General features: G+C 42.1%; 1 pseudogene; it reads right to left on the bottom strand.

The window, feature by feature from the left end:
• Positions 1-2072: 2072 nt before the first annotated feature.
• Positions 2073-2191, bottom strand: LOC143929121 (5S ribosomal RNA; annotated as a pseudogene).
• Between the last annotated feature and the right edge of the window lie 10845 nt (positions 2192-13036).

Genomic DNA, 13036 nt, shown 5'->3' with positions numbered 1-13036 from the left:
TTGAAGTATTTCTGCATAATTCTCCACTTCCTCACTGGGAAGGAGGCCAAGCATCTGCTTAACCTGTTCCTTGAGGAACTGACACAACCCCACAGCTGCGACTGTAGGTTGCACTACAGTGCCAGTCATGGAAAAGGAGGCTTTTAATAATGTTTCCAGCTTCTTATCAGTTGGATCTTTAAATACCTGAGCATTATCCAAAGGACAGGTCAGGTTTCTATTCACGCAAGAAACAGCCGCATCGACAGATGGGACCCCCCATTTCTTGGTGAAACTTTCCTCCAGAGGATAAAGCATAGAAAACCTTTTAGGAGGAGCAAACAGTTTATCGGGATGTCCCCAATCCTCATACAACAATTTATCCATTAAGGGATTAATTGGAAAGGAAAAGGCAGGTTGTGGGATTTTCCTGACTCCCAGGGAAGAAACAGAGGACGTAGCGATCTCAGCAGCAGGCATTCTGAATGTGGTACGCACCAATTCAGTATAATACTGCACCTGTTTTCTGAGCGCCTGGGTGGAGGGGACTCTCTCCTCTTCCTCTGATTCATCCGACTGCTCAAGATCCCTGTCCCAAGATAGGGATCTCTCCTCATTGTCAGAAGTGTCATCTGAAAGAGGAATCTCAGTAGAGGGAGGGGATCTACCCCTTTTCCTGCTATCTTTCAGGGAAGCTGAAATAAAATTCATGATTCTCCCTTCAAAACCCTCCAATGTAGCCCTAAGGGAGTCCTCAGTGATGTATACCGGGGCTGAAATATTAGGAGAGGCTGCAAATCCTGACGGGGCACTGACTCATCCTGTGAGGCTGACTCCAGTCTTGCAGGGGGGGGGATGGTAACCTACAGGCATTTTTAGAACCCCTAGACCTAGGCGGTGACTTACCAGTGTCCTTGTTATCTCCCCCTGAGACCCTCTTACGAGGAGACATAGTCCTAAGCTACAAAGCAGAGGTACTAGTACAAAGTGCAATCACTGTTGTGCTTAAAGTCTCACAATAAATATATATGCTTAAACTACACAACCTGATGCTGACTAGGTGTCTTAGGTTTGCCTGGATCCAATCCCTTGGGATGCTTACTGCCCACAGCTCCTGTGTCTCCACTTACAGCCCCCTGACGCTCTGGGCTGTAAAACTGCCGCCTGGCGCCTGCGCAGAACAGCGCCGTGCAAACCGAACGACGCGGCTCGCAAACACACTCCTGCCTCCTCCATTAGCACGGGAGCGTGCTTGGCGCGCGTGCACGAGGACTGCCGGTATCCAGGGGGAAGGGAATTGCCTTTGGAGCTGTCTGGGACCCCCAGACTACGTGGGACCCCTGTATTACCTTCATTGTGGCAGAGATTGCAGTGGAGACATGAGTCATCTGGGAGAACCAGGCTTCACTGAGCGTGTATATCTGAAAGGCATGTAAGTATGCATCAGGCTGCTCTTACTCCCCCTAGTGGTGGAAACCAGGTAAGACATACAACTACACTGAAGAAATCCATAATATAATTTATACAGGATTAACTTCCCTTACCTGTCCTCGCCGCAGGAATTGCTGAAAACAGACAGATTCCAGCCTTCACCCATCACGGCAGGGCAGAGTTGTGCCAACCTTCAGGTTTTTTTTTGGGGTTCCTTCTCAGAAGAACCTCCTACCTGGACCCTGTAAAAGACTCTGCCAGAAACTTTCGTGCCACTATGTAAATAGTACAGTAAGTCTGGTTTTCCCAGAGCCCAGTCTTCCAATAGGAGAGGACTTACAGGCAAAACCTTGTTTCTTCAGATGACGAGGCCCGGGTACCATATCATCTTGGGAGTCAAAATATCGGCCCGAGATATGGATACGGTTTGTTGTAGCCCTTAGGCCCCCGCAGGGACCTGCACAGAACTTTCTTCATAGCTCATGTTTTATGTGACCAACCACCACTGGCGAAGGGAAAAATGAGGTGCCTCCCATATGGGAGGGGTTATATAGGGAAGGAATTCTCCTTAATCGGGAGTTAACCAGTGTCCAATCACCAGAGGTGCCTATATAACCCATTATGTAATGATCCTGTGTCCCGTGATGTATAATCAAGAAATAAGCATACGGCACCTGGTATTCCCAGTCGGTCTTCCATCCAGTTACTAATCAGGCCCGACAATGCTTAACCTCCGAGATCAGACAAGATCGGGCACTTTCAAGGGGATGGGGCCATAGACGATCTCTTTGGGCACTCTCAACCATCTTGACAAACGCCAACATGGTGATCTTGGGAAACAAGCTAAAAAAAACAAGTCATTGCCAACATTGGAGGCTAAGCAGGGTTGGGCAATCAGTTTCCTTGCCTGAAATAGGCATCTCAGAACTGCCATCTGGCTGCTTCCCGGGTTTCCAACTCCTTCAACTAATCCCAGGAGACAATACTTCGCCTCCATCCGGGTGGAGGTTCCAAACACCCGATCAATGGTTCCTGTCACCTCCGTCCAGTAGGAGATCAACTTCGGGCATCTCCAAAACATGTGCATCATGTCTCCCCCCATGTTCCCGCACCGGGGGCAACTTGCGTGCGGCCGTTCGGCCAAATTGAAAAAGTTTACGAGGAGCATAATAAGTTCTATATAATAAGAACAAATGTGACATCCTCTGAGAGGAGAGCCACAATTGACCACAGGCAGTATTCCTGTGGCCAATTATAGCTCAAGGGGGTTTAGTACACACCCCACACTATATAAGGCCGCCAGCGCGGCGGCCTTGTATAGTGTGTTGCGGCGGTCAGGGAAAGAGGACGATAGGCAGGGACAGTGTCTTTACTGCTTGGGAACCTAGCACTGTTACAGTGGGTGTTATGTGCCTCCTGCACAGTACACACCTGAAGCTACCCTTTATTACTGGTGTTCAATTTTTGCAATACAGGCATCTGCAGTGCATAAGTTAGAGTGGGTGTTGTGTGCCTCCTGCACAGTATACACCTGAAGATACCCCTTATCGCTGGTGTTCTGTTTCTGTAATGCAGGAACCTAGCACTGTTACAGTGGGTGTTGTGTGCCTCCCACGCTTGTCCTTATTTTCGGCAGCTGGACGTGTTGAGCCACATCATGCCGAACACTTGGTCGGATGTGAAAGACCAAGCCCTCCTAATGCTCCTCCTCCTCTCTCACCCAGGCTCAGGGTACTAGCCTGTGTTCTGTATACACTAGGCTTTCTTCTGTATACCCTATCCTCTCTTTATACTCTAGCCTGTCGTTTATGTACACTAGACTCTTTGTTTACCTCATAAATGGCAGTGTATATAGAAGGAAGGCTAGTTTATACAGAGAGGCTAAGGTATACAGAAGGTAGGCTAGAGAATAAAGAAGACAGGCTAGTGTATACAGGACACATGCTAATGTATAGATAAAACAGGCTTGGTTATAGAGAGAGACTGAGACTATTATATTCAGAAGAAAAGCTAGTGTATAGAGAGAGGCAGGCTGGGGTATACAGAGAGGCTAGTGAATACAGATAGGGTGATGTGTACAGAAATGCTAGTGTATACAGAGAGGCTATAGTATACAGTTATTCTGGGGTATACAGAGAGGCTAGTTTAAAGAGAGGCTAGTGTATACAGAATACAGACTCGTGTATGCAGATAGGCTTGAGTATACAGAGATGCTAGAGTAAACAGTGAGGCTGGGGTACACAGAGAGGCTAGTTTAAAGAGAGGCTAGTATATACAAAGATGTTGGTGTATAGAGAGAGTCGAGTGTATACAGATAGGACAGTGCATATAGAGAGACTAGTTTATATAGAAGACAGGCTTGGGTATACATCCAAGCTGACAGTGTATACAGAAGACTGGGTAGTGTATACAGAGAATCTAGTGGGTACAGAAGACAGGCTGGTGTATTCTAGCTAGTTTTTACAGTCTAGTGTATACAGAAGACAGGCTGTGGTATAGTGTATTCAGAGAGTCTGGTGTATAGAGATGCAAGGGTGTAGAGAGAAGCTAGTATATATAGAAGACTACAGCATACAGAAGAAAGGCTAGTGAATACAGAATAAAGGCTGGCTTCCATGGAGAGGCTAGATAGAACGCTCTCTTTTGCTCTATTTTGTATATTTGTAGTTCTCCACATTAACTGTCACATTGATATCACCGCTGACAACACACCACTGACCTTTTAACAGCACCAAAATATGAAAAAAGCACTGTAACTCTTTACATGATTTAGAAGTATTTGCATTAGCAAAAAATAAAGTCCTGTCTTCTGTACATGCTAGTCTTTCTGTATACATTAATCTTTCTGTGTACACCAGTCCCTCTATATAGACTAGCCTCTCTGTCTTCTGTATACATGTGCCCGTAACCTATATACACTAGCCTTCCTTCTCTTTACAATAGTCTCGGTGTCCCAGCCTCTCTGCATACTCTAGCCTCACTGAATTCCCCAGACTCTCTTCTGTATACACAAGCCTATCTGTAAACAATAGCTTGTCATCTGTACACACTAGCCTCTCTGTATACACTAGCCATTCTTCTGTATACACTAGGCTCAGGGGAATAACATTAGCCTATCTGTATTACCTTGTTTGACTTTTCTGATTTCTGTTTCTTTTGTAGGGTGTACCTCGCCGTATACCCAAGCCAATCTTATTACCCCAGCCTCATTCCAATTATAATAGCCTCACTGTATACCCCAGGCGGTCTTGTGTTGGGTTTTTTCAGTCTGCTCAGCATAGTGTACAGAGACAAGCTGACAGTGAGGCCGGGGTATAATGAGAAGCTAAGTTATACAGTAGACAGGCTAGTTTATATAAAAGACAAAATTGGGTAAACAGAATACAGGCTGGGGTATAATGAGAGTCAAGATTATACATAGAGGCTAGGGTATAAAGATGTATACAGAAAGGCGGGGTATACCGAGAGACTATGTGTATAAAAGACAAGCTAGGGACGGACTAGTGTATACAAAAGACCGGCTAGTTGATACAGAGAGGCTAATGTGTACAAAAGACAGGCTAATGTATACAGATAGGCTAGATTATACAGAAGAACATCCTGGGTATGCAGAGAGCTCAGCTTCAAGGGATGGCCAACGTGAGTAATATGAGTGAGACTCCTCACCCCCCCCCCCCACCTACTAGATCTGACTTTCATCCCCTTGCCCTCTCTGCCCCGGTCATCTGGTGGCAGTTTTATGCACTCCCTGGCCCCCACCCATTCATAATCCTTACCGACCTTTCCTTCCGCTGCTCACAGGAACACACTGGATGACTTGTCTAATTAACCAACTTGTACAAGACACCGCTATCCTCCTGTCTGACACCTGTCCCCATTGGAGGCGTTACCCCTCACTGTTTGGGTGGTCCCTGCCTCCCCCTGGATGCTCCACATATACCCCGACGACATTGTCGGAGGGGCACCACTTGACAGGTGGCATCTCCCATTGGAGGGCAAAAAGACACAAGTATAGGTGGAAAAGGAAAGGTAAAGATCCCATCCATAAAATGACATATGCCCAAACGCCAACTGTAAGTTACCGCTGTAAGAGTGGAACCCACCGACTCTTGACCTACGCAAACCCAAATGAATGTCCCGTGAAGGATAGGATGAGCCTGATGCCCAAGGTAACCCAGACATGAGAATGAACTTCTTGTGAATGAGAGGATACGTGGGGAAAAGGGAGCAAGGGCTGACCCGAAGAACCCTACAAGAAGATGGCTGAGCAGACTGAAAAAACCCAACACAAGACTGCCTGGGGTATACAGTGAGGCTATTATAATTGGAATGAGGCTGGGGTAATAAGATTGGCTTGGGTATACGGCGAGGTATACAGAAGAGAGTCTGGGGAATTCAGTGAGGCTAGTGTATGCAGAGAGGCTGGGACACCGAGACTATTGTAAAAAGAAGGCAGGCTAGTGTATATAGGTTACGGGCACGTGTATACAGAAGACAGAGAGGCTAGTAAAGATCCCATCCATAAAATGACGTATGCCCAAATGCCAACTGTAAGTAACCAGTAAGTTACCGCTGTGAGAGTAGAACCCACCGACTGCTGACCTGGAGATGAGAAGGAACCCCCTAAGAGCCTGCAAGCTACGCAAACCCAAATGAATGTCCCGTGAAGGATAGGATGAGCCTGATGCCCAAGGTAACCCAGACATGAGAATGAACTTCTTGTGAATGAGAGGATACGTGGGGAAAAGGGAGCAAGGGCTGACCCGAAGAACCCCTGCAAGAAGATGGCTGAGCAGACTGAAAAAACCCAACACAAGACCGCCTGTCAAAAACCCAGTGCGGCTATTATAATTGGAATGAGGCTGGGGTAATAAGACTGGCTTGGGTATACGGCGAGGTACACCCTAGAATAGAAAGAGAAAACAGAAAAGTCAAACAAGGTAATACAGATAGGCTAATGTTATTCCCCTGAGCCTAGTGTATACAGAAGAATGGCTAGTGTATACAGAGAGGCTACTGTGTACAGATGACAAGCTATTGTTTACAGATAGGCTTGTGTATAGAAGAAGAATAGAAGAGAGTCTGGGGAATTCAGTGAGGCTAGAGTATGCAGAGAGGCTGGGACACCGAGACTATTGTAAAAAGAAGGCAGGCTAGTGTATATAGGTTACGGGCACGTGTATACAGAAGACAGAGAGGCTAGTCTATATAGAGGGACTGGTGTACACAGAAAGATTAATGTATACAGAAAGGCTAGCGTGTACAGAAGACATAACTTTATTTTTTGCTAATGCAACTACATCTAAATCATGTAAAGAGTTACAGTGCTTTTTTCATATTTGGTGCTGTTAAAAGGTCAGTAGTGTGTTGTCAGTGGTGATATCAATGTGACAGTTAATGTAGAGAACTACATATATAAAAAATAGAGCAAAAGAGGGCTAAGTTTATTTTGTTAAGTCATTGACTGATAGACGTTAAGTAATTGGCCGTTATTGGTTTGGCAGTACATGGTTTATTTTGATGTAAGATAGTTTTATTCTCTACCTATAGCCGAGTTTTAGACGACTTTATTATTAGCATTAGTCGCATTAATCATATTTATTATGCAGAGTGTAAGTATTGTAGTGAGACGATATTGCTTTTGAAAGATTTGTATTATTATACATAGCATTGTTAGTAGACCAATAGGACAATTTACATGGCTTAATATTGCAGAGCGTAATTTAACAGGAAAGAAATCCAAAGCGTTAGTTGCAGTAGCTTCATAAAACTGAGAAATCGTTGCATTACTCTAAATGTAAAAGTTGTTCCGGTAGCACTGAGAAGACTGATATTAGATGAGTGATCTACCCATTCCGTTTACTATTGCAGAGAGATACCGGTTAAATGTTAATATCTTAATATTTATTGCTGCGTGTAAGGTAGAAATAAGATGGTTTTGTGTGAGTTGGTTTACCAGGATATAGAGATCGTAATCTGGTTATTCTAATAATAAATATAGCAAAATAACACAGATTAATATTGAGACAGTATATACAAGTCGAGTTTAAGTGGAAATACAGGAAATGACAGCAACGACGTGTGTAGATTTTTATCAATCGGGTTCATTACGTGTCTTTAATAATGTAGTAAATATACCCCAAATATAGCATAAGGATAAGAAAGGAAAATAACTGGCAGAGGATGACATGGCAAAAAGACAAACTGCATTAGAAATGTGAATGTGAATTAGAGATGAAATGTCAATCCCCATTGGTAACCATTAATAAAGTTAACACGGCTACGTACAGCAAAGTTTGAGCTAAGCAGCTAAATATTCCTTTATATTGCAGAGCTTAAGTATTGCAGTTGAAAAGAGATCGGAAGCGTTTTTTACAGTAGCTTCAAAATGACTGAGAAATCATTTCATTACTCTAAATGAAAAAGTTATCCCGGTAGCACTGAGTGGACTGATATTAGATGAGTTATCGTTGTAATACAAATTCAGTTTCCTATAGCAGAGAGATACCAGCTAAATGTAAGAAGAGCAATTGAACTGTTCACATCGGTAGCATTGCATTACTCTTAATATGTGAAGCGTGTAAAGAAGCAAAAGATGGTTTTGTATTATCCTAAAAGTAGCAGTATACGTAATAAAGGTGGATTTAGACATAGCAAACCCTATAATCTAATTTAGCAAAATTAGAAAGGATAATATTGAGACAGTATAAACAGGTCGAGTTTAAGTGGAAATACACAAAATATCTAGCTTACCTTTACATTGTTCAATAGAGCCTTGCAAAGTAATACCAAGTTAGAATATCGGACTAGCAATTAGATGAGATGATTGCTGTAATCATAAAATATCAGCAACTTGTCTTTAAGGATGAGAAAGTATAATAACCGGAAAAGTATGAAATTTTAAAGAGACAAATTGCATTAGAGATGTGAGATAGACATGAAATGTCAATCCCCATTGGTTACTTACATGAAACCATTAATACAGTTAACGCGGCTACATACAGCAAAGTGTGAGCTAAGCAGCTAAAGGGTATACATTATTTAAGAGTAAATTAACGTAGCTTGTAAATTCCAACGTGTAAATCGTGCCATTAATTTTGTTACGCACGAAGGCGGCTTACACTGACTTTTCTCCGTTTCCACTGGTTATCCGCATAATGTATCAGTAACCCTGAAAATTAATAGTGATAGACAGTTTACAATAGGATGTATGCTTGATGTGAATGTAAAATAGTTGAATTATGTGTTATTAATGTAATCAAACTTTATTGCTATCCTTTGCTACTGCAACCACTTTCTCGCATTTTGCTGCTTTTAAAAAATGTGTTGCCAGTGTTATGTGTTACAAATGGTTATCAGTGTGACAGTTGAAGTAATATACAAAATAGAGTCAGAAAGAGAATCCTATTGCATAGAGGTAGAGAGATGGTTGCATTATTCTTAATGTGCCGGCTTTAAAAGGTTTTAAAAAGATGGTTTTGTGTGAATTTTGCTTTAACGTAAAATTAGCTGTAGACATTATATCTATGGTTACGTTTACAATGATTTAGAGATAGTAATCTCTATAATATAATAATAATAAGTATATTGAGGCAGTAAATATAAATACAGATAAAGTGAATACACAAAAGGGATCAAGAGATTGTTGCAAAGTAATATCCTCATTAAGGCCGATTGTCGGAATGGCAACATAACACGAAATATGAGCACGGCTAAAATACAGAAAAACAGTACATTATTTAGGAGTACAGTAGAATATAGTATAAATTATTTAAGATTAAATTGACTTAGCCTGAAAAAATCTAAGTTTAAATCGTTGAGTAAATCGTTGAGTAAATCGTAAATTTATCAGCTAAGTTAACTCTGAGATTATGATTAATTTGACAATTCCATAACGCGTTCATTTCCACTGGTATAATCATAATGTAATATCAGTAATTGCTATCAGTAAATGTTAAAATTTTAGACAGTTTACATTAGGATGTGGAATTGATATGGATTTAAAAGCGGTACATTAATTTTCTGAAGCATATGGCAGAAAGACGGCTTACACTGCTTTTCTCACATTTTGCTGCGGTAAAAAGAAATGTTTTGTCACTGTGTTTTAACTGTGCAATGATCCTAGTGCAGAGAGATACTCAGTTAATGTCAGAGATACTCGGTTAATGTCAGAAAAGCAATAAAACTTTTTACATCGTTAGCGAGCGATAGTTACATTACTCATAATATGTGCAGCATGTCTGGTAGCAAATGGATGGTTTTGTGAACATTTTGCATTACCGTACAATTAGCGGTAGACCTCATCGAAGTGAATAGATTTAAGTGGTTTTGAGATAGTACTCTCTATTTCTAATAATAAATAAAGCAAAATAAGTCAGGATGGTGTGTCGTCAGTGGTGATATCAAAGTGACAGTTGATGTGGAGAATTACAAATATGCAAAATAGAGCAAAAGAGTGCAAAGTTTATTTTGTTAAGTCATTGACTGATAAGTAATTTTTTAAGTTATTGGCCGTTATTGTTTTGGCAGTACATGGTTTATTTTGATGTATGATAGTTTTATTGCATGCTTGATGTGGGTGATTAAAATCGTGTAGTCTATATTTAGCATAAGAATGAAAAGGCATAACATGGCAATGAGACAAACTCCATTAGAGATTGTCTATTGTTATCACTTAGCCTACCCTCTAAATTCACTAGCCTCTCTATATACACAAACATGTTTTCTGTTTCTGTATACATTACTCTGTCTTCTTTACACCCTGGCCTGTCTTCTATATACACTCTGTTATACACTAGTTTCTCTGTATACACTAGCCGGTCTTCTGCATACAAAAGCCTGTCTTCGGTATACACTAGCCTATTTTCTGAATACACTAGCCCGTCTTCTGTATGCCCTAGCCTGTCTTCTGTATACATTAGTCTCTCTGTATAAACTAGCATCTCTCTATACCCCAAACTGTCCTCTGTAAACACCTGTCTCTCTTTATAGCCTGTCTAGCCTTTCATCTGTACACACTAGCTTCTCTGTATACACTAAACAGGCTTCTATATAAAATAGCTTCACTGTATGCACTAGCCTCTCTGTATAATCTAGCCTTTATTCTGTATTCACTAGCCTTTCTTCTGTATGCTGTAGTCTTCTATATATACTAGCTTCTCTGTACACCCTTGCATCTCTATAAACACTGTGTAAACTAGCCAGTCTTATGTATACACTCGCCGACTGTATACACCACACTCTCTGAATACACTAAACCCTCTGTATACCACATCCTGTCTTCTGTATACACTAGACTGTAAAAAATAGCTAGAATACACCAGCCTGTCTTCTGTACCCACTAGACACTCTGTATACACTACCCAGTCTTCTGTATACACTGTCAGCTTTGATGTATACCCAAGCCTGTCTTCTGTATATGCACTGTCCTTTCTGTATACACTCGACTCTCTCTATACACGAATCTCTCTATATACACTAACATCTTTGTATATACTAGCCTCTCTTTAAACTAGCCTCTCTGTGTACCCCAGCCTCACTGTTTACTCTAGCATCTCTGTATACTCAAGCCTATCTGCATGCACGAGTCTGTATTCTGTATTCACTAGCCTTTCTTCTGTATGCTGTAGTCTTCTTTATATACCAGCTTCTCTGTACACCCTTGCATCTCTGTAAACACTGTGTAAACTAGCCAGTCTTATTTATACACTCGCCGACTGTATACACTAGACTCTCTGAATACCTAGCCTATGTTCTGAATACACTAGCCCGTCTTCTGTCTTCTGTATGCCCTCTCTGTATAAACTAGCATCTTTCTATACCCCAAACTGTCCTCTGTAATCACTTGTCTCTCTTTATAGCCTGTCTAGCCTTTCTTCTGTACACACTAGCTTCTCTGTATACACTAACCAGGCTTCTATATAAAATAGCTTCACTGTATGCACTAGCCTCTCTGTATAATCTAGCCTCTCTTTATACCCTAGATAGTGTTCTGCATACACTAGCCTCTCCGTAGAAGCCAGCCTTTATTCTGTATTCACTAGCCTTTCTTCTGTATGCTGTAGTCTTCTATATATACTAGCTTCTCTGTACACCCTTGCATCTCTATACACCAGACTCTCTGAATACACTAAACCCTCTGTATACCACAGCCTGTCTTCTGTATACACTAGACTTTAAAAACTAGCTAGAATACACCAGCCTGTCTTCTGTATCCACTAGATTCTCTGTATACACTACCCAGGCTTCTGTATACACTGTCAGCTTGGATGTATACCCAAGCCTGTCTTCTGTATACACTAGTCTCTCTATATGCACTGTCCTATCTGTATACACTCGACTCTCTCTATACACTAATATCTTTGTATATACTAGCCTCTCTTTAAACTAGCCTTTCTGTGTACCCCAGCCTCACTGTTTACTCTAGCATCTCTGTATACTCAAGCCTATCTGCATACACGAGTCTGTATTCTGTATACACTAGCCTCTCTTTAAACTAGTCTCTGTATACCCCAGAATAACTGTATACTCTAGCCTCTCAGTATACACTAGCATTTCTGTACACATCACCCTATCTGTATTCACTAGCCTCTCTGTATACCCCAGCCTGCCTCTCTCTATACACTAGCTTTTCTTCTGAATATAATAGTCTCAGTCTCTCTCTATAACCAAGCCTGTTTTCTCTATACATTAGCATGTGTCCTGTATACACTAGCCTGTCTTCTTTATTCTCTAGCCTACCTTCTGTATACCTTAGCCTCTCTGTATAAACTAGCCTTCCTTCTATATACACTGCCATTTATGAGGTAAACAAAGAGTCTAGTGTACATAAACGACAGGCTAGAGTATAAAGAGAGGATAGGGTATACAGAAGAAAGCCTAGTGTATACAGAACACAGGCTAGTACCCTGAGCCTGGGTGAGAGAGGATGAGGAGCATTAGGAGGGCTTGGTCTTTCACATCCGACCAAGCCATGATGTGGCTCAACACGTCCAGCTGCCGAAAATAAGGACAAGCGTGGGAGGCACACAACACCCACTGTAACAGTGCTAGGTTCCTGCATTACAGAAACAGAACACCAGCAATAAGGGGTATCTTCAGGTGTATACTGTGCAGGAGGCACACAACACCCACTCTAACTTCTGCACTGCCGATGCCTGTATTGCAAAAATTGAACACCAGTAATAAAGGGTAGCTTCAGGTGTGTACTGTGCGGGAGGCACATAACACCCACTGTAACAGTGCTAGGTTCCCAAGCAGTAAAGACACTGTCCCTGCCTATCGTCCTCTTTCCCTGACCGCCGCAACACACTATACAAGGCCGCTGCGCTGGCTGCCTTATATAGTGTGGGGTGTGTACTAAACCCCCTTGAGCTATAATTGGCCACAGGAATACTGCCTGTGGTCAATTGTGGCTCTCCTCTCAGAGGATGTCACATCTGTTCTTATTATATAGAACTTATTATGCTCCTCGTAAACTTTTTCAATTTGGCCGAACGGCCGGACGCAAGTTGCCCCCGGTGCGGGAACATGGGGGGAGACATGATGCACATGTTTTGGAGATGCCCGAAGTTGATCTGCTACTGGACGGAGGTGACAGGAACCATTGATCGGGTGTTTGGAACCT

This window comes from Lithobates pipiens, unplaced genomic scaffold (genome assembly GCF_037356315.1).
Source record: "Lithobates pipiens isolate NorthernLeopardFrog02 unplaced genomic scaffold, aLitPip1_a1.2 Scaffold_23, whole genome shotgun sequence".
NCBI lineage: Eukaryota > Metazoa > Chordata > Amphibia > Anura > Ranidae > Lithobates > Lithobates pipiens.
The sequence above is the reverse complement of the archived record's forward strand: the minus strand, read 5'-3'. Positions and strand labels throughout refer to the sequence as shown.